Below are 26,973 nucleotides of genomic sequence, written 5' to 3'. Positions count from 1 at the left end.
GGTAAATTTATTTATTAAATATAATAGTTTTGGTGTATATTTCTTAGCATTTTTAAAATAACAATTATGAAATCTACAAATAAAGACACCTTTGCTTCTTCCTGTCCAATCTGAATGTCTTTTAATTCTTTTTTACACGTTATTGCTGAAATGTTGAATAAGACTGATGAGAGCGGACAATCTTGCCGTGTGCCGAATTTTACAGCAAAAACATTCAGTGTGATAACTAAGCATGGCGTCAGTGCTATATTTTTCTGTAGAAGCTCTTTATCAGATTGATGAAGTTCTCTTCTGTTCCTAATTTGGTGATAGTTTTTCTCACAAATTTGTTGTTAAATTTTTGTTATATGTTTTTTCCTGCCTCTATTTAGATGATCATATGGATTTTCTCCTTTATTCTGTTAATATGGTGAAATGTATTTCCAAATGTAAAACCAAATTTGCATTCCTGATATAAACATTACTTGGTCAGTTACTTGATATATTAACCTTTTTTTTTTTTTTACTGGATTTTATTTGCTAATATATAAAAGGTTTTTTTTTTTTGATGATCATATGGTTTTTATTCTTCAATTTGTTAATATGGTGTATCACATTGATTGATTTGTGTATATTGAAGAATCCTTGCATCCCTGGGATAAATCCCACTTGATCATGGTGTATGATCCTTTTAATGTGTTGTTGGATTCTGTTTGCTAGTATTTTGTTGAGGATTTTTGCATCTATATTCATCAGTGATATTGGTCTGTAATTTTCTTTTTTTGTAGTATCTTTGTCTGGTTTTCATATCAGGGTGATGGTGGCCTCGTAGAACGAGTTTGAGAGTGTTCCTTCCTCTGCAATTCTTTGGAAGAGTTTGAGAAGGATGGGTGTTAGCTCTTGTCTAAATGTTTGATAGAATTCACCTGTGAAGCCATCTGGTCCTGGACTTTTGCTTGTTGGAAGATTTTTAGTCACAGTTTCAATTTCATTACTTGTGATTGATCTGTTCATATTTTATATTTCTTCCTGGTTCAGTCTTGGAAGGTTATACCTTTCTAAGAATTTGTCCATTTCTTCCAGGTTGTCCATTTTATTGGCATAGAGTTGCTTGTAGTAGTCTCTTAGGACGCTTTGTATTTCTGTGGTGTCTGTTGTAACTTCTCCTTTTTCATTTCTAATTTTATTGATTTGAGTCTTCTCCCTTGTTTTCTTGATGAATCTGGCTAATGGTTTATCAATTTTGTTTATCTTCTCAAAGAACCAGCTTTTACTTTTATTGATCTTTGCTATTGTTTTCTTTGTTTGTATTTCGTTTATTTCTGCTCTGATCTTTATGATTTCTTTCCTTCTGCTAACGTTGGGTTTTGTTTGTTCTTCTTTCTCTAGTTCCTTTAGGTGTAAGGTTAGATTGTTTATTTTAGATGTTTCTTGTTTCTTGAGGTAGGCTTGTATTGCTATAAACTTCCCTCTTAAAACTGCATCCCATAGGTTTTGGATCATTGTGTTTTCATTGTCATTTGTCTCTAGGTATTTTTTGATTTCCTCTTTGATTTCTTCAGTGATCTCTTGGTTATTTAGTAACATATTGTATAGCCTCCATGTGTTTGTGTTTTTTATGGATTTTCCGTGTAATTGATTTCTAAACTCATAGCGTTGTGGTCAGAAAAGAGGCTTGATATGATTTCAATTTTCTTAAATTTACTGAGGCTTGATCTGTGACCCAAGATATGATCTATCCTGGAGAATGTTCCATGCACACTTGAGAAGAAAGTGTAATCTGCTGTTTTTGATGGAATGTCCTATAAATGTCAATTAAATCTGCCTGGTCTATTGTGTCATTTAAAGCTTGTGTTTCCTCATTAATTTTCTGTTTGGATGATGTGTCCATTGGTATAAGTGAGGTGTTAAAATCCCCCACTATTATTGTGTTACTGTCGATTTCCTCTTTTATAGCTGTTAGCAGTTGCCTTATGTATTGAGGTGCTCCTATGTTGGGAGCATACATATTTATAATTGTTATATCTTCCTGGATTGATCCCTTGATCATTATGGAGTGTCCTTCCTTGTCTCTTGTAACATTCTTTATTTTAAAGTCTATTTTATCTGATATGAGTATTGCTACTCCAGCTTTCTTTTGATTTCCATTTGCATGGAATATCTTTTTCCATCCCCTCACTTTCAGTCTGTGTGTGTCCCTAGATCCTAAGTGGATCTCTTGTAGACAGCATATATACGGATCTTGTTTTTGTATCCATTCAGTGAGCCTGTGTCTTTTGGTTGGAGCATTTAATCCATTCACGTTTAAGGTAATTATCAATATGTATGTTCCTATTACCATTTTCTTAATTGATTTGTGTTTGTTTTTGTAGGTCTTTTTCTTCTCTTGTGTTTCCCACTTAGAGAAGTTCCTTTAACATTTGTTGTAGAGCTGGTTTTGTGGTGCTGAATTCTCTTAGCTTTTGCTTGTCTGTAAAGCTTTTGATTTCTCCATCGAATCTGAATGAGATCCTTGCTGGGTAGAGTAATCTTGGTTGTAGTTTCTTCCCTTTCATCACTTTAAATATGTCATGCCAATCCCTTCTGGCTTGTAGAGTTTCTGCTGAGAAATCAGCTGTTAACCTTATGGGAGTTCCCTTGTATGTTATTTGTCATTTTTCCCTTGCTGCTTTCAATAATTTTTCTTTGTCTTTAATTTTTGCAAATTTGATTACTATGTGTCTCAGCATGTTTCTCCTTGGGTTTATCCTGCCTGGGACTCTCTGTGCTTCCTGGACTTGGGTGGGTATTTCCTTTCCCATGTTAGGGAAGTTTTCAACTATAATCCCTTCAAATATTTTCTTGGGTCCTTTCTCTCTCTCTTCTCCTTCTGGGACCCCTATAATATGAATGTTGTTGCGTTTAATGTTGTCCCAGAGGTCCCTTAGGCTGTCTTCATTTCTTTTCATTCTTTTTTCTTTATTTTGTTCCACAGCAGTAAATTCCACCATTCTGTCTTCCAGGTCACTTATCCATTCTTCTGCCTCAGTTATTCTGCTATTGATTCCTTCTAGTGTAGTTTTCATTTCAGTTATTGTATTGTTCATCTCTGTTTGTTTGTTCTTTAATTCTTCTAGGTCTTTGTTAAACATTTCTTGCATCTTCTTGATCTTTGCCTCCATTCTTTTTCTGAGGTCCTGGATCATCTTTGCTATCATTATTCTGAATTCTTTTTCTGGAAGGTTGCCTATCTCCACTTCATTTAGTTGTTTTTCTGGGGTTTTATCTTGTTCCTTCATCTGGTACATAGCCTTCTGCCTTTTCTTCTTGTCTATCTTTCTGTGAATGTGGTTTTTGTTCCACAGGCTGCAGGACTGTAGTTCTTCTTGCTTCTGCTGTCTGCCCTCTGGTGGATTTGTAAATTCTTGAGAACCGGAATTCTCCATGTGGAATTTCTTCTGAGATCCTGATGTAATTTAGCAGGGGTTAATTTAAAACACTGTAGTCCTGAAATTGAATTAGAAATAGTAACATGAACTCGTGACATATTCTATCATAATTCTACCTATTGAAAAGACATAGAAACAGTTATCAACCTAGTAGCAATGAACACCCCCTAGTGTCCATATCAATAAAGGTATCAATAAATAAACGTAATTAGTGCTTCTTTTGGAGAAATGGCTGATTCCAGGTCTGGAGCAGCAAATGTACAAAATGAGCCTGGAACATCTTGTTATACTAGGTAGCAAGGAAGATACCTACTGGCCAAAGATTGGACAATTTGAGCTTTAATAAAGATTAGAATTACAGTAGATTGAAACACATCAACTATGTGTAAATCCATGAATTATAATGACACTAAGAAACCTAATTAAGTCACCTTTTGAGGATGACAGAGAACCAATTCATTATCTTGAAAACTGGTGTAAATTAAAAGAAAAAAGTAAGTATTTATCCAAATTTTCTCTTATGAACTTATGGTAACAAAATACTGGATGAGAGGAAACATCTCCTTATAAACTTATTCAGCTAATAAATAAAAACAAAATTATAGAATTAAAATATCATCGTTTTGCAGCCCTCAGTGACTTAATTCAGGGTTCTAGGAATATTCAGCATGAACACCTGCTAGCCTCAAAAGAAAAAGAGCAAAACCAGACATTACCAACCTCCTGATGAAAGAACACACCACCATCTACAGTTTTGCCAGACAGATGGAACCTCAGACTGGTGAAACCTCTGGGGCAGTTGCCAGTTTGCAAGAAATGCAGAGGACAGAGGAATATGCTGAAGTACCCTATTGAAATACAGCTCCCAGACTGTGGGAAACTCCACAGGTCAAAAGGCCTACTGTCCTTCCACAGATAAACTGTAACAAAAGGCTTAAAAGGCACATCAAGTTAAAAATAAATAAATAAATAAATAAATGGTTGGGCTTCCCTGGTGGTGCAGTGGTTGAGACTCTGCCTGCCAATGCAGGGGACACGGGTTCGAGCCCTGATCTGGGAGGATCCCACATGCCACGGAGCAACTAGGCCCGTGAGCCACAACTACGGAGCCTGCGCGACTGGAGCCTGTGCTCCGCAACAAGAGAGGCTGCGATAGTGAGAGGCCCGCGCACCGCGATGAAGAGTGGCCCCTAATTGCCGCAACTAGAGAAAGCCCTCGCACAGAAACGAAGACCCAACACTGCCATAAATAAATAAATTAATTAAATTAAAAAAAAAAAAGGGCAAGATGCAACTTGGGAGATAATTATGTAAAGAAACTAGCAAAAGTGATAGGGATAGGGATGGGGCACATGCAGAGGCTTCTGGGGTGGCTGGCAGAGGTCTATTTGTTGACCTGGGTGGTGACTGCAAGGATGTTTGCCTCATAAAAATTCACCAGTCTATATAATCTATATATTTGTTTTGTGTGGTTTTCTGTACTTGTGTTTTATATTACTATAAAATGCATAATAAGTACTCCTTTACCTGGAATAAACAGTTTGGGGGGGGGAAGGAAAGAGTCCAAATGAAGAGATCAGAAAGCTCTACAAAATATTTCATATCAGATGCAAACTAAATATTAGGCAAGAGGAAAAATATTAATTTTGAAAAGGCTGTGTAGTTATCCTCCAAACCAATGAGGGATTCTTAACACACAACAAAGGAAAATATCAGAGGAACCCTGGGGCTGAAATTTCAGAGCTGGAAGATGCCTGAAAAAAACAAAAAAACAAAAAACATCCCAAGGAGCTTCCTCATTTTCCAGATTAGAAAACTGAGGGCCAGAGATGGTGACTCCCGCAAGCTCCACGAAGCTAGTGCCAGAACCAGGTCTAACATTCAGGTCTCCCAATCTGGGACTCTCCACCACAGAACAGACTTTGCTTCCTTTAGATTCAATTTTTTTTTTTTTTTAAGAAGTAGCTGAGCTGAACATTTTTAATATTTCTCCAGAACATCCCATGATAACGTTTCAAAATGCATTCACAGCTGGATCTTCTGCGGGGAAAGAAGATATAGAAATGCTTTCTCAGAGCTGGGTCTGGTTAGCCTAACAGCAGAATTGGGTGGGGGAACCCTGGCCTGAACCTTTGAGAGACTGTCTCTAATCTTAGGCCGTTCTCTCTTTGCCTTCTATAGCCTCTTCCCCTACCTCTCCCTTCCTCTTTCTTGCCTCGCCTTGGTCTGATTGCCTCTCCATTAAGTAGATATAGATCATACTCGCACGTTTAAAAGTAAACTCTGGGGCTTCCCTGGTGGTGCAGTGGTTGAGAATCTGCCTGCCAATGGAGGGGACACGGGTTCGAGCCCTGGTCTGGGAAGATCCCACATGCCGTGGAGCAACTGGGCCCGTGAGCCACAATTACTGAGCCTGGGCATCTGGAGCCTGTGCTCCGCAACAAGAGAGGCCGCGATAGTGAGAGGCTCGCGCACCGCGATGAAGATGGCCCCCGCTTGCCACAACTAGAGAAAGTCCTAGCACAGAAACGAAGACCCAACACAGCCATAAATAAATAAATAAATAAATTAAAAAAAAAAAAAAGTAAACTCTGTTAGGCGCTATCCTAAGCGCTTTACCTGGCTTATCTCAACTGAAGCCTTACATTCCTATGAGGCAGACTGTCCCATTTTAGAGATAAGAAGACGGAGTAACAGAGATTAGTAATTTGCCCAAAATTTTGCAGCTGTAAAGTAAGGGGTAAGAGTTCTCAACTCCAGAACCCGCCTTTTTAAGGACTATGTTATCCAGGCAGAACAAAATTGCGCCTTGTGTCCAATTTTGAAAATGAGCAAGTTTTTCGCGATACTTTGTCCAAAAACCAAAAGTGCATTCATTTGGGGGAATCTACTCGATTCGTTGTTGTTTTTGATAGCCACATCAAAGAAAAAATTAATTTTAAAGTCTACAGACTTTTTCAAGTGTGTGTTCTTCTTTTGTGTATCGAGTGGTCTTCCACGGGAAAACATGAGAAAACACCCTGAAGGCCACCAGTCCGGTGTGCAAGGAGGAGTTGGGGCGGTGTCGGGGGAAGGGCGAGGTGGACTGACGTCCAGCGCTCGGTTCCGCTCCGGATTCTCCTCTCCCGACCCGGGGGAGGAGGGCGGGTAGGCGTGGCGGAAGGACCGCAGGTCCATTCCCAGAGCGCTATGCAAATGACATGCAAATCAGCGCGTGTGAGCCAGAGGCGGCCTTTTGGGTCTGGACTCGGAGCGTCGTGCTCTCAGTCGCTAGCACGCTCGCGTTTGCTCTCCCACTTGCTCGCTTTCTCAGCGGCCACTCACCCTCGCCCCGCCCCGTCCCGTGCGGGACTTGCCTCGCGGGCTCCCCGCGCCTCCCGTTCCGCAGCCGGCGGCGGATTGAGCGCTGAACCTGCGCTGCGCGCCGGTGGCCGGGACGCCCCCGCCGAGCGCCGTGCCTCGGCTCCCGGGCCGCCTTCGCCGCGCGGGTGAGTGAGCCCGCCCCACGCTTTTGTCCCGGCGCGGTCCCTGGGAGTCACTCCCCGAGGGCGGGGGTCCTGGGGTCGGGACCCCCTCCCTCGGGAGCCTGCCCTTGGCTCCACTGTTCGAGAGGGGTTCCTACGTGCGGCGAGGAGTTGGGGCGGGGTGTGGCGCGTAAGGCGGCGACCCCAGCGTTTTCAGGCAGCACGGTTTTCTTTTGAAAGGTGAGGTGCTTGGGGACAGTTACGCGGTTGTCTCTATAGGCGTCATCCGAAGGGGGCGCTTTTGATTTGAGGGCTGCAAATCGCCGCTAGCCTTCAAGGAAGAGAGGTGGGCTCTTCTCCCAGCTGCGGGGGCGGAGGTGCCACGTGAAAGTCCTCCTAGCCTAAATGCGAGTCTGGGAAGAGAGGGCAGTGGCGGCAGCCCCGGCGTCCCAGGCAAAACTGGGGCGTCGGGCGTCACAGTCTTGCTCTCACTCCCTGCTCCTCACTGAAGCCCCTCGCCTGCTCTGCCTCCTTGTCTTCAAGCGGAGTTTCATGGTTGAAGGACCCTTGTTCGCAGATCATTGCGGTTGGAAAGTTTAGGCTAAACTAATTCCCAGGTGTTAGCTGTCTATGGTTAAGGCAGAACTCCTCCCTGGAACCTGTGGCTACTTACACTCTTCAAGACCCAAAGGGCTGAATTTCTTGGAGTGGTGTTGCAGATGTGAAGACGGGCTGATGGGGAGAGCATTTTGTTGTTGGGAGAGCACATCCTCTATATAGTAACCTGAAGGAGAAAGACCCAGCTTCTTTGGGTCCTAGAAGGGGTAAAAATAGCCCTTGCAATTGAAGGAGCTGGGCCCTGGTGGGGGAACACCCGGGCAGTGGGAATAGTGCCAGGCCTCAGGCCGCTGGTTTTACCATCCCTCCTCTCCCCAAGTGCAAAGAGCAGAGTATGTGCAATCCGCCCCTGCGCCCCCCAAGCCCTCGGGAGACTGCCTAGCGTTGCATCCCCCTTCCAGCTGGGGCTGTAGGTTCTTCCCTGATTTAGTGCAATCTTTTGTCAAAATGCACAACTTGTCAATGAGTTATTTGCAAATGAGGGGCTTGAGAGGACCATTTAGGGAACCCCTCACACTTCAAAGCATTGGGGATCCACAGTGCAAGTCTCTGGGGGAAGTGTAGGTGCTTCTGGGTGCCTAAAAGGCATTTCAGGTTCTAGTAAAATAGTTTTTGTTTTTGTTTTTTATTTTTGTTTTTTTCACTTTATTTCCCTCTTCCCCTCCATCTCTGTACTTTTAAATTCTTGACCCCTGTCCCTTCTCTCTTCGGTGGATCCTCTGTCTTAGTCTCTTTCCCTGCCCTGCATACTGCAGGGATGTAGAAGGTGATGCTGCTGGCACCATAGTGCCCTAGGCTGGTATGGAATGTTCTTTCTTCATGCCCAGAGTGAGGTTGGCTCTTTGTCTCCCATCCTAAGTGGGCCAGTAGCCTTCATCCAGAGCAGGGAGGAGCCTGGGCACTTGGCCCTGGGTGGGGAGTGGCTGGACGCTGGCTACTGGATGGGGTAGTGGGTACTCTAGGGACTTGCACAAGAGCCTTTTCACCAAGATGGGCCTCTCTGTCCCCTCACTCATGATACAAAATAATGCTGGTCCTCATGCACTACTAGGCATGAGCTAGGAAAACTACCCCACAGTGGCAAAGGATTTGTGTGTTTGGTTTCTTTTGTGCAGTAACTAAATAACTGAGGAGAGGGTAGCTGGGGCCTTGGAGTATTTTCTTTATATGAGGTTTGCTGATCCTCTCATCAGGAGACTTTTTCCTCAGGGGTTAGATCTTGGGGGACATGTACAGAGCAGACTAGGCCCTGGAGAAGTTCCTGGTCTAACTGGTAAGCTTAGGTGGACTCACCTGCTGCCTGGACCTTAGACAGACAGGTGTAGTCACCATAGGGCAGGGGCCTCTGGCTGGCAGCTGCAGGGGAGTCTGTTGGGAAGGCTTGTCAGCAAAGGAGGCTGGCCCCAGATGGTGCTGGGGTTAGGAGAGAGGCCCTTGCAGTGCCACAAGTGGAGGAGGGGTTTTGATCGTATCTGGGGAGTTCTGCCCCAGCCTGAGGGGAATAGACTGTGAATGCTCTGGGGTCACCGTGTACTCAGTGTCTACAAGAATGACCCCTTGCTTTCTCCTCCAAAATATGAGTCTGAGTCTGTGAAACAGTTGATTTATTGGCTCTTTGCCTTTTAAGAGGTTCAAGAGGTGACAATTTGAGAATGCAGCCCAGCCTGGAGGTAGGGGTACAGAGATCCCATGAACACGTGGACTTTTATTTAGTATCTTTCTGAGAACAACACTTCTTGGTATTCTGGAAATATACACCAGGGCCGCTTGGAAGCCTAACTGCCCTTCCCCCAGTTCAAACCAACACACTCTGATTGGGAAATTGTTCATTCTTAAAAGCTTCCTGTCCTATCCTTTCTGTAAATGTAGGGAAATTTAGAGCATAACCCTTAGAAAGTAACCTTTCCCAACAGAAGACGTTGTCCTCTCCCAACTTGACTATTTGTCATTCTCCTCTGACCGCCAGAGAGTGCACCCAGAGGACGCGAGGTAGGACTGTCTGCATGTGGACACCATGTGACTTCTGCCCCCTTCCTTCTGCTCCCTTAGCCTCCTGCTCCACAAGCACTGAAAGGTGAGTGTGCTGGGCCGGGGTCTGCTGTGTGAGCCTCTCCCACCTGTGCCGTTCGCAGATGAATGCCCTTGTCTCTTTATTGAGTTCTGGCTTCATACTTTTCCATTTGTTTTAAGCCAACAGGTTGAGCAAATGCAATTCTTACAGTCTCAAGGTGGGTGGACCTCAGTATTTGTCACTACAGGTCAGCAGATGCATCCCTCCTGCCCTGTTGGATGCACCACCTGTTGTCAGGGCTGCAGCCCTTGTGAAATGGAGGAGAGGCAGTAAGAATTGCTCCCTGTTTGTAGCTTGTGGGGATAAGGCTGGGTTTCCAGATGCTCACATTGTCCTCCTGCTCACCGTCCCTTTTATCTGAGGGTGAATGCTCACAATGGACACCCCACAAGGGAGCTGTGGGAATTTATGTATAGATCTGGCTTCTTGAATATCCCACTGTTGTCCCCTCCCCCCATTGTTGGTACTTCTGTCCCCCTTTCTCCCCTCCCCTCTTCCCTTGGGCCCTCTGGAGACAAAAGAAACGGGATGAGGAGAGGATTTCCTTTTCTTTCAGATCTGCTGCTTGATTCCGCCCTCCTCCCCCCAACCCCGGACTCTGGGCCCCCAGATCGGGATGGATGCTGATTTGTTAATGCAGGACCTTATGAGATAGTTCTCAGAATCTTTCAGGAACCAAATAGCCACACTGTTGAGCTTTCATCGTTGAGGATGCTGCTTATGTTTTTTGTTTTCAGAGATTGCTATTTCTGGTACAGAGTAGCTCTCCGTCAGATTTCTGGCAGGACAGGCAGCAAGAGAGTAGAATGTGATCTTTGGAGTTAAACTTGGGTTTAGAGCCATGCTGTTCACTTACTGGCTGGATGCTCCTGGGTATGGTATTTAACCTCTGTGGGCTGACTGCAGTTGCTTCTTCTGACAATGAAGGTGGTTATAAAAATGAAATGAATATGTGAATATAAGGAGGCACAAAAGAAGGAATATCCATTATTCCACATATTGAGTAGTGTTTGCTAGGTCTGTGGAATGACCTGTACATCAGCCAACAAACATGAATTACAGACCTCCTCTCCAATCAAGCCCTGTGGAGGATTATAAAAGGAAGGTAGTATGCCCAAGAGACTTTGGGTTTTTGTGGGGAAACAGCTAACATGTATGACATATATAATTAGAAAACAGGGATAAGTTCTGTGGTACAGACTCATTTGGGGGAATTTCAGAGGCTGGAGTGATAAGGAAAGGCCTCGAAGATGAGGAGGAGGGAAGGTGGGTACAGGCCCGAAGAGAAGAAGGTGGGAACACTTGGTTCCAGTGTCCAGACGCTCTCAGCTCCTCCTTTGTTAGAACCTGGTGAAGAACCTTTGACCCTGTGGTGAGCTCTCAACCATGCAGGACAGCTTGTCCTGAGATTTATTTTAGGGGTGTTTTCCCTCTGCTGCCCAGAATATTCCTGGAACAATTTTGTTTTCACTTTATACTGGATCAAAAATTATGTGAGGCAAATCTATAGCCAGAGTGAAAGCCCATCCCATGAAGACTTTTGGGTTCCCGGGGCTCTGTGTTCTTTCCTCATGCCTCATTTCTGTCAGTCCACCTGACACCTGCGTTATAGTGAGGTGGACAACCTCGTCTAAGAGGCCAAGGTGTTGGGTGGCAGAACCAGAAACAGCCAGAGTTATTATCGCTCCACCCTGCTGGAGGATGGTGATGGGGTGGGAAGGCCTGACCTCGGCCAGAGAAATGGATGCATGTCGGTTCTATCATCTGTCCCACCAGGTTCTCCAAAGTCCCTGAAGGCTGTCCTCTTTAGTCTGAGGGTGCCCTGGGGAGCAGGGGTGAGTGTTCCTTATCTGGCCTGACTCTGTGATCACTGCCATCTGTCTGCTGCCAGGGCCCCTGTGTACCTTATATCTGCCCACACAGCTTCCACCCATCCCTGAAGTCATAGCCCCCATCCCACCTAATAGCTAGACTCGACACCTGTGGCTGACACTGTCTTCTGGGTCTGCCTTGACTCTGGAATGTACCATCTTTCGCAGGAATTTTCACCCTATGAACAGTTGGAGGCTCTGGCCATCTGCACTGACCCTGGCAGGAATGCTCTTCTCCTTTTTTAGGGCTGGACTAGGTAGAATGTCTCCTGAGGCTGTGTGACAAACCAGGAAGAGGCCGTGGTTTGGAGTCAGCTCCAGCGCTGTCCAGGTCTCTGCAAGGACATATATAAATGGAGGGGGGAACCCCTTCTCTGCTTGCCTGAGGAGGCCGTGGGCAGATGAACAAGTGCTTGGTAACTTTTATTGCGATGCAGTCATAGGTGTGGTGGCCCTAGGAACTAGGCTTCGAGTTCCTGAGGGCAAAGGCCATGGTTCGTCTCCGTGTTCTTACTCTTAGACCAGTAAGTAGTCTTAGTACCTGGCACGCCACAGGTGCCTGGACATCTGGGTTGAAGGCCTGGCTAGTGAGTGAGTGGGAGTGTTCAAGAAAGATCCTAAGGCATCTCCCATCTGCTGCTGCCAGAGAAGGTACTTTCTACTCATCTACCTCATGGTTAGGCACAATTGTTCTATTTTTCTCCTAAACATTATGCATTTTTCCTGCGGAGTACTAAGCCTATTCAGAGAATGTGCCTAAAACGGACCTGTTTCTACCCTTCCTCATTATCCAGGTTAAGTTCTCATTCCATATTTTTGTTTTAGTGTCAACAGAGCATAGTTGCTTGGTTGGTAACCTTATGGAAATGGATATGTTCAAGAAGAGGCAATAGGCTGTTTCAGTGTGCCTATGACTTTCCTCTTATTACTACCGAAGCTTCTGTCTTCATCGTAGGGCCTCATGCTGGCCATGAGACAGTTAATGCAGTTGCTACTGATTTTACCCCATGGCATTTCAACTGAAGTGTTTTAGGGGGTTCTCAGGCTTTTTGTTGTGATTGGACAGTCACCTAGGGCACCAGCTGGTTGCAGATGACCACGGCCACTCAGCCCCTCCTCCTGTGGTTACCCCCTCCTCTGGTTATCCCAGGCAGAGAGAATCCCTGGGTTTTACTTTCATATTGCTATTGCTCACGACCAGACCTTTGCTAGCTCACACTTGGACTATAAACTGGCTTCTCTGTGGCACAAATACATTTTATACTTGATTGCTTTGTTAATCTTAAAGCCCAGTCTGGCTGTGTCACTCCACCTTCAGAAACCTTCAGTGGCTCCCTGCTTCTCACCGAATCGCCTTAACCTGAAGCGCAAGGGCCTCTGTAATCTGACCTCCAAGGCAACGAGACTTATTAACTTATTGTCCCTGAATCCACTTTCCTATCTTTGCCTTTATGAGTTTATCCTCTCCAGGAATATCCTTCGCTTGCTTCTTTGTCTGACAAGTTCTTCTATCCTTAAATATTTGTTCAGGGAATGAATTAAGTTCCGAATACATGTCAGGCACTGCCCCAAAATGGAGACTACCTTTGACCTCCTGAGCTTCAAGTTCTCCTCCTCATTTGAACTTCCGTAGGAACCTTGAATTGGTTCCTGTAAAATTCTTTTGATGGTGACAAGTCATATATTATTATGGAAAGTTTACTTGTTTAGTTTTATTCATGCTAAAATTTTTATATCTACAACCACACTGAAAAAACTTCAAGGGAAAGACATGCCTAAAGCCTTTATCTCCTAATAGCAGTCTTCCAGAACCCATTAATAACAAAATTCCTTTGGGAGCCTTGTTGGCAAAATAATCCATGCCTCCTAGTCCCCAGCCTAGACCTGGGTGGGGTCAGGGAATCTCTGTTTTTACAAAGCTCCCCAGGTGTTTCCAATGTCACCCAGATTTGAGAATCAATCTTGGTTGCTTTTTCACTATGTAATTATTTCTTTGATTTGTGTATTAGGAAAGATTCTTCAAAATTAACAGAAACCAACTCAGGCTAGTTGAAGAGAAAAAAAAAGATAATAGTTGTATAGTGAAAGGAGATAACATTCCCATATTTTCTTGATTTCAAGTTACCATAGGCTGTAAGATTCATATCACTTTCTAGATTCTTAGGGGAAAAAAAACACTTCCTTTAATATACACAATTTTAGAAAAATTTCTAAATTTCAATATGCTTTTATTCATATTCACTTTCTTCATCATTATCACAAAGTATTCAGATCCTTCTGAATTGTGTTTGTCTATCAGAATTACACAAGACTTCAAGATAAAATGCTGTTTTTGATGATCTGTGCTCATGATTTTTGAATGTTGAGCCATCCTTGAATTCCTAAGATAAATTCTTGAGTAAATACTTGGTCATGTATAGTTTTTGTAAACACCTTGTTGGCTTTGATTTTCTAACGCTTTATTGGAATTTTTTTTTGCATTTACGGTCATAAGTGAGATAGAACTATTAACTGCCTTTGCTTTCCTTGGCTGATTTTGTGTGTGCCCACAATTTTGGCATCTTCAGCCCCTTTAGGATCGACAAAATAATTCTGAGGAATACTAAAGTATACCAGGGTTTTATCTACATTTCATTTAGGTTAAACTTTTAGCTCTGGTTTAGTTCTATAAGAAAATAATGTTGCTAAAAGTTAAATGTCTTCTTCTGAAAGTTAACTGGAAGCTTTGAAAAAACTATTGTTCAGTACCCAACTGATCATGTGTTGCACATGAATTAGTGACACCAACTTTTCCTATCTTTGAAAAGTCTATGCTTTATTCTGAAAAATGTGGCAGTTTCTATTGCCTTTGATTCCATTGCTTGACAAGTGGTAGGCATTGTTTTAGTTACACAATAACTTTTCCTTTCCATGCTGTATCATGACAGAATCTTTTCTTTTTTTTAATTTTAAAAATTTTTGGCTGCATTGGGTCTTCATTGCTGTGCATGGGCTTTTTCTAGTTGCGGCGAGTGGGGGCTACTCCTCATTGTGGTGCACAGGCTTCTCGTTGCGGTGGCTTCTCTTGTTGCGGAGCCCAGGCTCTAGGCGCGTGGGCTTCAGTAGTTGTGTCTCATGGGCTCTAGAGCACAGGCTCAGTAGTTGTGTCTCATGGGCTCTAGAGCGCAGGCTCAGTATTTGTGGCGCATCGGCTTTGTTGCTCCGTGGCATGTGGGATCTTCCCGGACCAGGGATCGGACCCGTGTCTCCTGCATTGGCAGGCGGATTCTTAACCACTGTGCCACCAGGGAAGTCCCCGGAATCATTTTTAAGACATTTTTTTCTCATTAAGAAAAATTGAGGTATAATTTACATATAATAAAATTAACTTATTTTAGTGTACAACTTTACATTTTGACAAACATAGATAGTCATATAAGCATTACCACAATCAAGATACAGAATATTTCCCTCACTTCCAAAAATTGCCTTGGACACTTTAAAAAAAATTTTTTTTTAATTAATTAATTAATTTTGGGGGGCTGCATTGGGTCTTCATTGCTGTGTGCAGGCTTTCTCTAGTTGCGGCGAGCAGGGGCTACTCTTCCTTGTGGTGTGCGAGCTTCTCATTGCATGGCTTCTCTTGTAACAGAGCATGGGCTCTAAGTGCACAGGCTTCAGTGGTTGTGGCTTGCGGGCTCTAGAGTGCAGGCTCAGTAGTTGTGGTGCATGGGCTTAGTCGCTCCGTGGCATGTGGGATCTTCCTGGACCAGAGTTTGAACCCATGTTCCCTGATTTGGCAGGCGGATTCTTAACCACTGCGCTACCAGGGAAGCCCGCCTTGGGCACTTTTATAGTCAACTCTTCTACCACCTGAAGACCCTAAGTGGGAATCACTGATGTGATTTCTGTACCTATGATTTTGCCTCTCTCAGAATGTCATATAGTACGTAGCCTTTTAAGTTTACCTTCTTTCATTTAGCACAATGTGTTGGAGAGTTATCTGTGTTGTTGGGTATACCAGTAGGTCATTCCTTTATGCTACTGAGTGTTATTTCATTGCATGTATTTCTCTATTAGCCAGTTGAAGGACATTAGGGCTGTTTCCGGTTTGGGGTGATAATGAATAATTCACTATGAGTATTTGTGTACAGGTTTTTATGTGAACATAGATTTTCATTTCACTTGGGTAAATAGGAATGGGATTGCTGGGTGATATGGTGTATTATAATAAAATGGCAAACTGTTTTCCAAAGTGGCTCTACCATTTTGCATTCCCACTAGCAATGTACAAGAGTTACAGTTTCCACATCCTTGTCAGCTCTTAGTATTGCCAGACTTTTAAAAATTTTTAGATATTCTAATAGGTATACTTTTATCATTGTGGTTTTAATTTGCATTTCCTTAATGACTAATAATGTTGAGCATCTTTGTTTCATTTTGAGTTTTGAGATATAATTTTTCATTTTCTGGACATGAGTCCAGACATGTTTAGCAAATATTTTCTCATTGTCTATAGCTTGTCTTTTTATTCTCTTAACAAAGTCTGTTTTTGCAGAGCAGAAGTTTTTAATTTTGCCGAGGTCCAATTTATCAATTGAAAAAATATATTCTTTTGGTGTTGTATCTAAGAATTACCTAATATGAAGTCATTAAGATTTTCTCCAGTACTTTCTTTAAGATGTCTTATAGTTTTAGGTTTTACATTTAGGTCTAATCCATTTTGAGTTATTTTTTGTACATGGAGCAAGGTATAGATAGACGTTCTTTTTGCATACAGATGTCCAGTTACTCTAGCACCATAGTGAAATGACTATCCTTCCCCTTGAAAGATTGAATTGCCTTTGTATCTTTGTTGGAAATCAGTTGAGACTATATGTGTGTGTCTGTTTCTGACTATTCTGTTCCATTGGTTTATGTGTATATCCTTTCAGCAATACCACACTGTCTTGATTATTGTAGGTTTGTTTTAAGTTTTGAAATCAGGTAGTGTGAATCCTTCAACTTAGTTCTTCCTTTTTCCAAATTGTTTTGACTATTCTATATCTTTGCCTTTCATATATATTTTAAAATCATTTTATTGGTTTCTGCATAAAATCCTGCTGGAAGTTTCATTAGTATTGTATTGAATCTGTAGATCAGTTTAGGGAGAATTGACATGTTAACAACTTTGGGTCTTCTAATACATAAATAAACTCCATCTCTGCACTTATTGAGGTCTTTGATTTCTTCATCAGTGTTTTGTAGTTTTAGCATAGTAAATATTGGACATATTTTGCTAGACTAATAGCTGTGTATTTCATATTTTTGGTGTAATTGTAAATGGCACTTTCAGTAAAATTCTGTTTTCCAGTTGTTCATTGCTCGTACAGTTGACCCTTGAACAACTTGGGGATTAGGAGTACTGACCTTCCTTGCAGTTGAAAATTCGTGTATAACTTAGAGTCAGTCCTCTGTATCTGTGGTTCCTCCTTATCTAAGGTTCTGCATCTGCAGATTCAACCAACTGAGGATCATGTAGTACTGTAGTATTTACTATTGATAAAATTCATGTATAAGTGGACCCACTTAGTTTAAACCCAGTTCAAGGGTCAACTGTAAACACAATTGACATGTTATTTCAGTGGATTTTAAAAAGATTTAAATCAGAGGATAAAGTGTACCAAAATATGTACCTATACAATTTGGAAATTAATATAATTGGTATATAATTGTTTGAAGTTAACCAACACCATAAAAATATGTAATTTAGGAGGCTGAGTTATAGAACCAATTTTCAACCCTCCTCTGCCTCTTAACTATTTCCCTGAGCTTTTCTCTTTCTAACAATTGATTTTTGTATATTGATCTTTGTATCTTGTGACCTTTCTTATAAATTTATTTATTTATTTATTATTTTTGGCTTCATTGGGTCTTCTTTGCTGTGCGCGGGCTTTCTCTAGTTGCAGCAAGCGGGGTCTGCTCTTGGTTGCGGTGAGTGAGCTTCTCATTGCGGTGGCTTCTCTTGTTGTGGAACACGGGCTCTAGGCATGTGAGCTCAGTAGTTGTGGCTCGTGGGCTCTAGAGCGCAGGCTCAGTAGTTGTGGTGCACGGGCTTAGTTGCTCCGTGGCATGTGGGATCTTCCCAGACCAGGGCTTGAACCCATGTACCCTGCATTGGCAGGCAGATTCTTAACCACTGCGCCACCACAGAAGTCCCTGTATCTTGTGACCTTTCTAAACTCACTAGTTCTAGTAGCTTTTTTTTAGATTCTTTGGGATTTTCTGTGCAAGTATTATGTGATCTGTGAATAAAGGCAGTTTTATTTTCAATCTAATTTATTTGACTTGTATTTATTTTTCTTGCCTTGTTGTGCTGGTTAGGATCTTCAGTATAATGTTAAAAAGGAGTGGTGAAAATAAACATCTTTGTCTTATTTCCAATCTTAGGTGGCAAGCATTCAGTCTCATACCATTATGTTTGATGCTAGCTGTGTGATTTTTGTAGATATTCCTTATTATTTTGAGGAAGTTCCCTTCTACTCCTAGCTTGTTGAGATTTTTTAATTTGAATGGATAATGATTTTTTTAAAGTGCTTTTTGTAGATCTGTTGAAATGATCATATATATCTTTTTTTTGTCCAAGAGTTGGCAGATTTTTTCTTAAAGGGCAAGTGTCTTAGTCTGTTTAGAATGCTATAACAAAATACCACAGAATGGGTAACTTATAAACAACAGAAATTTATTGCTCACAGTTCGGGGGGCTGGTAAGTTAAAGATCAGAGTTCCAGCATGGTCAAGTTTTAGAGAGTGTCCTCTTCCTTGTTCATAGCCAGCACTTTCTTCCTGTGTCCTCTACATGGTAGAAGGGGTTAGGGATCTCTTTGGAGTCTCTTTTATAAGGGCACTAATCCTATTCATGAGAGCTCCATCCTTATGACTTAAGCACCTCCCAAAGGTCCCACCTTTTAATATCATCATCTTTGGGGGTTAGGATTTCAACATATAAATTTTGGAAGGACACAAGCATTCAGATCATAGCAGCCAGAGAGTAAATATTATAGCCTTTGTGGGCCATAGGGTCTCTACTCGACTCTTACAAGGTCTCTAATCAGTGACTCAGCTCTGCCATTGCAGCATGAAACCAACCATAAATAATACATAAATGAATGGGCATGGCTGTGTTCCAGTAGTTATTATTTACAAAGACAGGCTGCATAGTTTGCTGATCTTCGTTTTAGTCCGTTGATATGCTGAATTACATTAATTAATTTCTGTATGATTAACCAGCCTTACATTCCAGGAATAAACTCCACTTGGTCATGATATATTATTAATCTTTTTGTATATTGCTGGGTTGAATTTACTAACATTTTATTGAGGTTTTTTGTGTGTGTGCATTTATACTTATGAAGGATATTGGGCTAGTTCTCTTCTTATAATGCCCTTGTCTGATTTTGGTGTCAGGGTATTGGTTACCTCATAAAAGGAGTTGGGAAGTGTTTCCTCCACTTCTATTTCCTGGGAGAGTTGGATAGGGTAGCTATTGTTTATTCCTTAAATTTTTGGTAGAATTTTCCTGTGGAGCCATTTGAACCTGGTGTGTTTTCTGGGATGGTTTTTAACTGCAAACTAAATTATTTAATAAGTGTAGGGCTATCTAGGTCATCTTTTTTTCCTTGAGTGATTTTTTTTAACATCTTTATTGGAGTATAATTGCTTTACAATTGTGTGTTAGTTTCTGCTTTATAACAAAGTGAATCAGCTATACATATACATATATCCCCATATCTCCTCCCTCTTGCGTCTCCCTCCCACCCTCCCTATCCCACCCCTCTAGGTGGTCACAAAGCACTGAACTGATCTCCCTGTGCTATGTGGCTGCTTCCCACTAGCTATCTATTTTACATTTGGTGGTATATATAAGTCCATGCCAACTTGAGTGATTTTTGATAGTTTGTGCTTTGGGGGTAACTTGTTTCATCCAAAATGTAGAATTTATGGGCAAATATTGTTGATAATATTTGCTTATTATCCTTTTAATGTCTTTAGGGATTATAGTGATGTCTCTTCTTTCATTACTAATATTTGTAGTTTGTATCTTTTTTGCTCTCTGCCATTCTGGCCAGAGGTTTGTCAACTTTATTGATATTTTCAGAGAACCAGCTTTTGGTTTCATTGATCATTCTCTGTTAATTTTCTGTTTTCAAGTTCATTGATTTCTTCTCTTTATTATTTGTTTTCTTCTGCTTGCTTTGGTTTAGTTGCTCTTCCTTTACTAGTTTGCTAAAGTGGAAGCTTAGATCACTGATTTGAGACCTCCAGAATTCTCCTTTTTGGGGGTAGTTGGGTTGGGAAGGTGAACATGGAGGTATAGAAGGAGTTTTTCTGCACCTACAAGCATTTATTATGAAAGCTTTAGTAAAAGCCTTGCCAGATTCTTCCAGAGAGCCCTGAGGTTTTTACCTGGGAGTGGGACCAGTGGGAGGGAGGATTGAAAGTCGTACCTTGGACTGTTTTCCTTGTGGAAGGCAATGGCCTGGTCTTCCAGCCCTGAGAGTCTGGGACCCTAATGCTCGCATCTGCTTCCCAACCTGGTCTGTAGGACAGAGAGTAGAGGGAGTTGGAGTTGCTGTAGTTTTATGGGTGAAAGGGCTCTCTCCCAATATTTAGATCAAGGGTCAACAAACTTTTTCTGAAAAGAGCCAGTAGTAAAAATTTTCAACTTAGCAGGCTATATAATGTCTGTCACAAGTATTCAACTCTGCATTTTTTTTGGTAGCATGGAAACAGCCATAGATAATATGTAAATGAATGGTCATGGCTGTGTTTCAATAAAACTTTATTTACAAAAACAGACAGTTTGGCCTATGGGGCATAGTTTGCCCACCCCTGCTGTAGTCTGTTAATATGGTGAATTACATTGATTGATTTTCAAATGTTGAACCAGCCTTGCATTCCCGAGATAAGCTTCACTTAGTTTAGAGCATCTGGTCTGCACCTGTCTGTGTCTTTGTTTCTTAGCTTGTCACCGAGCTGGGAGCTTCTCAGGAGCAGGGTCATAGTATAGTACCACCTCTTATCTCCCATCAAGCATATAGTGGATGGTTAGTAAATATTTGTGGCTGATGGAAAGAAGTGTGCGTGTCCATGGTGCCCCTGCTGACCTCCCTTTATGGTCCCCTCAGGGGCTCAGAGGAAATGGGGGCTGTGTGGAGGAGTTGGGCCCAAGTGCTGTCACTGCAGGCACAGGCTGATCTTTCATTTCGGAGTCTATTTTGGAAACATGACTTAAGTTTGGTCTGTGGGGCGCTGCTTTCTAATTACTCTCTCCTTTTCCTAAGAGTTGTGGTTGACACAGGAAGTCAGGCATCCAGATGCCAGCCTAGTGCTGGTGTTCTGAAAGGACTTGACTGACCCCTTTCCAGGGCCCTGGTCTCCTCTTACAGAGGGTGTGCCAGTGTGTGGGAGAGCCGGAGCAGGAGGGGGGGCCTGTCTGGCTCCTGAATGTGAGCTCGCCTGACCTTTGTGTCTCTGGCAGCTATGTGTTGACCACATAGTGCCATGGCAGCTTGGTGCACCAGACAGATTTTGTATAGGCAGGTTGCAGAGTCCATCTCAGCTACTTCTTCTCATTGACTGGGAGAGCAGATGTGTGGTTGATGGGGAGGTCCGGGCTTTGCAGCTCACACACCTGGTTTGAATCCCAGCTCAGCAACTTATTAGATGGGTGAGCCTGGGAAATTATTTAACTACTCTGAACTTCCCTTCACTCATTTCTAAAATGAAGATGCTCACAACCTCCCAGCATTGTTGCGAGGGTTACATTAAACACCCCACCCCCTCTCCTGAGAGATGAGGGGGGACTCTGAAGGATATTAAGCAGGGAGTGGTGGGCAAAAGAAATGCAAAACAAGTTACAAACATGATGGGAAAATCCACTAGACATCTAGGGTATGGAGAGGGGTGTTAGTCACTTTCTCCCTTCTCAGGTTTTTTTTTTTTTTTTTTTTTTTGGCTGTGTTGGGTCTTAGTTTCTGTGCGAGGGCTTTCTCTAGCTGCGGCAAGCGGGGGCCACTCTTCATCGCGGTGCGCAGGCCTCTCACTGTCGTGGCCTCTCTTGTTGTGGAGCACAGGCTCCAGACGGGCAGGCTCAGTAGTTGTGGCTCATGGGCCCAGTTGCCCCGTGGCATGTGGGGTATTCCCAGACCAGGGCTCGAACCCGTGTCCCCTGCATTGGCAGGCAGATTCTCTCTCAACCACTGCGCCACCAGGGAAGCCCCCTCAGGTATTTTTTGACTGAAGGCTGGGGAGGGGTGACTCAGGGGCTGAGTGTCTGATTTTGCTCTGGAGTAGGGAGGGGCCGACTGCCAGGTCTGGGTGGGGCCTTGGATTGTTTGGTGCTTTTGCCTTATTCAGCCTGGTTCACTGGGATGGGAACAGGGTCCTGGGACTGTGCCAGACCCTGGTGAGTGGAACCAATTGCATAATTGCCTGGTGTTTGTCACCTAGGACCTGGTGACAGTAATAACCCTCCTTTATACATGTGTAGGTCCTCACTGTGGACAGAACACATTTGTACCATCCTTACTGCCCAGTGACGTGCGGGAGGGGTGAGGAGAGTTCTCCCCAAATGCCATCAGGACGCCCCCACCTCTTTGTGTGCTCTGGGGCCTCTGCTTTCCTTTGCCGGCATTCTAGACCCCTGAGTACAGTTGTTAGGGGATGAGACCCCTGTGTCTCCTGCCGGAAATCAGTGAATCAAGGAAACTGCTGCTTCCAGGCCCACCCTGCCCACCCTCTGGAGGAATCAGACCAGGGCTTTTACTAGAGAGCTCATAAAACTTGTTGAGGATTGGAAATTAAATAAAATTCCAGTTTTGTCATCCTGAGATGATTTTATATAATCGTACCTCAAAACAACATTAACATGTAACATCCCTGGTTAAAAAACAGTGTTAATCTTCTACTACATGAAAGATAAAATTCTAACTGTTCAACTCGGCATGCAAAATAGGATACAATTGGACTCCCACCCCATGAGATATTCAGTTGTCATTGAGTCTGCAAGTACTTTTCATTTGGATAATGCTTTATAGTTAACTTAATGGTTCACACATTTTGCATTTAATTTTTTCAGTCTTATGATGTTATTCTTGTTCCTGTTTTATAGTTGAGGGCCTAAGGCTCAGGGAAGTTTAAAAGAACTTGTCCTATTTCACATGGCCATGGTAAAGTCACTACTCTAACTAAGCAGAGGGCATAACATAGTGGTCACTTGCCACTTCCTAGCTGTGTGACCTTGAACAGGTTTATCTCTAAAAAAGGGATAATACAGCTTTGTCATAAGATTTTTGTGAGGGTGAAATAAGATAATCCAAGCAAAACATTTGGTGTATTGTCTGCCATATAGTAAGGGCTCAGGAAATGTTAGGTATTATTATGACACTCTCTTTTTTAACTGTTCTGCAATTAATGTTTCCAGTTTTTATTCCACAGTTATGAGTAACACTGCTATAATTATCTTCGTCCAAATCGTTTGTTTTTTTTCTGTTGTGTCATTTCCTTGGTATTCCAAGAACAGCATTACCAGGTTGAAAGGTACATTACGATCCTCTTTTTTTTTTTTTTGCTTTTGTTCCATATTGCCAAAGAGCCTATTACTGGGATGATTTCCGTTTAACAGGTCGCTATCGGACCCATGAGAGTGATCGGTCTTCTGTGGATGGTACTTCCCTGTGACCTCTCAGCCTGTCACAGGGACCATCAGTTGTTCTTAAGTAGGGTAAAAAGGCCAACAGATCCTAGACTGGTTGGAGCCAAACCGTATAAAACAGGTTGTGCCCATAGCAAGACATAGACCAAGGTGGTCAGCAAATTGTACCCAAAACCCTAGGCATGACTGGCTTCTCACCTGCTTCCTGCAGGCTCCCTGGGTGGACTCGGTACATGCACTGCTGGTAGATATGAAGGATGAGGAGCGGTGAAGGGGGAGGTGGGAGCTGCTTCTGAGCGCCTGACCTGGAATTACAAGGAGAAAGCCTGTGTATGGGGACCACGGGTACCTCCAGATGTTTTATATATGCAAGGGTGCTAGTTTCTTAGGGCTGCTGTAACAAAACTACCACACACTGGGTGGCTTAGAACAACAGAAATTTATTCTTTCTCAGTCCTAGAGGGTAGAAGTCTGAAATTACGGTGTCAGCAGAACTACACTCCCTCTGAAGGCTCTAGGAAAGACTGCTTCCTTGTCTCTTTTAGCATCTGGCGGGTTGCTGACAAACCGCTGGCATTCCTTGGCTTGCACATGCATCACTCTAATCTCTGCCTCCATCTGCATGTGGCTGTCTCTCTTCTGTGTCTCTGTGTATTGTGTATGTGTCCAAATTTCCCGCTTCTTGTAAGGACACCAGTCATTTCATTAGGGAGCCTCCTGCTCCCGTGGGAACTCATCTTAACTTGCAAAGACTCTATTTCCAAATAAGGTTATATTCACAGGTTGGATGGGAGGGGGGGGCGGTTAGGATTTCAACATGACTTTTTTTTGTTTTGCTTTTATTTTTACTTATGATTTTTTGAATTTTTGAATTTTATTTTTTTATACAGCAGGTTCTTATTAGTTATTCATTTTATACATATTAGTGTATTCATGTCAATCCCAATCTCCCAATTCATCACACCACCACCACCACCCCTGCCGTTTTCCCCCCTTGGTGTCCATACATTTGTTCTCTACATCTGTGTCTCAATTTCTGCCTTGCAAACCGGTTCATCAGTACCATTTTTCTAGGTTCCACATGTATGCGTTAATATACGATATTTGTTTTTCTCTTTCTGACTTACTTCACTCTGTATGACAGTCTCTAGATTCATCCACGTCTCTACAAATGACCCAATTTCGTTCCTTTTTATGGCTGAGTAATATTCCATTGTATATATGTACCACATCTTCTTTATCCATTCATCTGTTGATGGGCATTTAGGTTGCTTCCATGACCTGGCTATAGTAAACAGTGCTGCAGTGAACATTGGGATGCATGTGTCTTTTTGAATTATGGTTTTCTCTGGGTATATGCCCAGTAGTGGGATTGCTGGGTCATGTGGTATTTCTATTTTTAGTTTTTTAAGGAACCTCCATCCTGTTCTCCATAGTGGCTGTATCAATTTACATTCCTACCAAGAGTGCAAGAGGGTTCCGTTTTCTCCACACCCTCTCCAGGATTTGTTGTTTGTAGATTTTCTGATGATGCCCATTCTAACTGGTGTGAGGTGATACCTCATTGTAGTTTTGATTTGCATTTCTCTAATATTTAGTGATGTTCAGCAGCTTTTCATTTGCTTCTTAGCCATCTGTATGTCTTCTTTGGAGAAATGTCTATTTAGGTCTTCTGCACATTTTTGCATTGGGTTGTTTATTTTTTTAATATTGAGCTGCATGAGCTGTTTATATATTTTGGAGATTAATCCTTTTTCCGTTGATTCATTTGCAAATATTTTCTCCCATTCTAAGGGTTGTCTTTTCATCTTGTTTGTACTTTCCTTTGCTTTTCAAAAGCTTTGAAGTTTCATTAGGTCCCATTTGTTTATTTTTGTTTTTATTTCCATTACTCTAGGAGGTGGATCAAAAAAGATCTTGCTGTGATTTATGTCAAAGAGTGTTCTTCCTATGTTTTCCTCTAAGAGTTTTATAGTGTCTAGTCTTACATTTAGGTCTCTAATCCATTTTGAGTTTATTTTTGTGTATGGTGTTAGGGAGTGTTCTAATTTTATTCTTTTACATGTAGCTGTCCAGTTTTCCCAGCACCACTTATTGAAGAGACTGTCTTTTCTCCATTGTATATCCTTGCCTCCTTTCTCATAGATCAGTTGACCATAGGTGCATGGCTTTATCTCTGGGCTTTCTATCCTGTTCCATTGATCTGTATTTCTGTTTTTGTGTCAGTACCATGTTGTCTTGATTACTGTAGCTTTGTAGTATAGTCTGAAGTCAGGGAGTGTGATCCTGCAGCTCCGTTTTTTTCCCTCAAGACTGCTTTGGCTATTCGGGGTCTTTTGTGTCTCCATACAAATTTTAAGATTTTTTGTTCTAGTTCTGTAAAAAATGCCCTTGGTAATTTGATAGGGATTGCATTGAATCTGTAGATTGCTTTGGGTAGTATAGTCATTTTCACAATATTGATTCTTCCAATCCAAGAACATGGTATATCTCTTCATCTGTGTCATCTTTGATTTTTTTCATCAGTGTCTTATAGTTTCCTGAATATAGGTCTTTTACCACCTTAGGTAGGTTTGTTCCTAGGTATTTTATTTTTTTTGTTGCAATGGTGAATGGGATTGTTTCCTTAATTTCTCTTTCTGATCTTTCATTGTTAGTGTATAGGAGTGCAAAAGATTTCTGTGCATTAATTTTGTATCCTGCAACTTTACCAAATTCACTGATTAGCTCTAGTAGTTTTCTGGTGGCATCTTTAGGATTCTCTATGTATAGTATCATGTCATCTGCAGACAGTGACAGTTTTACTTCTTCTTTTACAATTTATATTCCTTTTATTTCTTTTTCTTCTCTAATGGCCATGGCTACGACGTCCAAAGCTATGTTGAATAATAGTGATGAGAGTGGACATCCTTGTCTCGTTCCTGATCTTAGAGGAAATGGTTTCAGGTTTTCACCATTGAGAATGATGTTTGCTGTGGGTTTGTCATGTGTGGCCTTTATTATGTTGAGGTTAGTTCCCTCTATGCCCACACTCTGGAGAGTTTTTATCATAAATGGGTGCTGAATTTTGTCAAAAGCTTTTTCTGCATCTATTGAGATGATCATATGGTTTTTACTCTTCAGTTTGTTAATATGGTGTATCACATTGATTGATTTACATATATTGAAGAATCCTTGCATCCCTGGGATAAATCCCACTTGATCATGGTGTATTATCCTTTTAATGTGTTGTTGGATTCTGTTTGCTAGTATTCTGTTGAGGATTTTTGCATCTATATTCATCAGTGATATTGGTCTGTAATTTTCTTTTTTTGTTGTATCTTTGTCTGGTTTTCGTATCAGTTTGATGGTGACCTCGTAGAATGAGTTTGGGAGTGTTCCTTCCTCTGCAGTTCTTGGAAGAGTTTGAGAAGGATGGGTGTTAGCTCTTGTCTATATGTTTAATAGAATTCACCTGTGAAGCCATCTGGTCCTGGACTTTTGTTTGTTGGAAGATTTTTAGTCACAGTCTCAATTTCATTACTTGTGATTGGTCTGTTCATAGTTTCTGTTTATTCCTGGTTCAGTCTTGGAAGGTTATACTTTTCTAAGAATTTGTCCATTTCTTCCAGGTTGTCCATTTTATTGGCATAGAGTTGCTCTTAGTACTCTCTTATGATGCTTTGTATTTCTGCAGTGTCCGTTGTAACTTCTCCTTTTTCATTTTTAATTTTATTGATTTGAGTCCTCTCCCTTTTTTTCTTGTTGTGTCTGGATAAAGGTTTATCAATTTTGTTTATCTTCTCAAAGAACCAGCTTTTAGTTTTATTGATCTTTGCTATTGTTTTCTTTGTTTGTATTTCATTTATTTCTGCTCTGATCCTTATGA

At 42.0% G+C, this 26,973-nt stretch overlaps 1 protein-coding gene across 3 annotated transcripts in view; it reads left to right on the top strand.

Moving 5' to 3' along the window:
• The first annotated feature begins 6,649 nt into the window (after window positions 1-6,649).
• Window positions 6,650-26,973, top strand: part of MYLK (myosin light chain kinase) — a 276,906-nt gene continuing 256,582 nt past the window's right edge. For 2 of the 3 annotated variants that reach the window (XM_082394844.1, XM_082394845.1), the window contains exons 1-2: window positions 6,650-6,895; window positions 9,456-9,563. The gene's annotated coding sequence lies outside the window, so the exon portion shown is untranslated. The remainder of the gene's footprint in view (window positions 6,896-9,455; window positions 9,564-26,973) is intronic. The other variant, XM_082394846.1, reaches the window with a different exon arrangement.

This window comes from Balaenoptera borealis, assembly GCF_965194805.1.
Source record: "Balaenoptera borealis genome assembly, chromosome: 5".
NCBI classification, from domain to species: Eukaryota; Metazoa; Chordata; class Mammalia; order Artiodactyla; family Balaenopteridae; genus Balaenoptera; species Balaenoptera borealis.
Note: the sequence above shows the minus strand (reverse complement) of the source record. Positions and strands in the feature narration are given on the sequence as shown.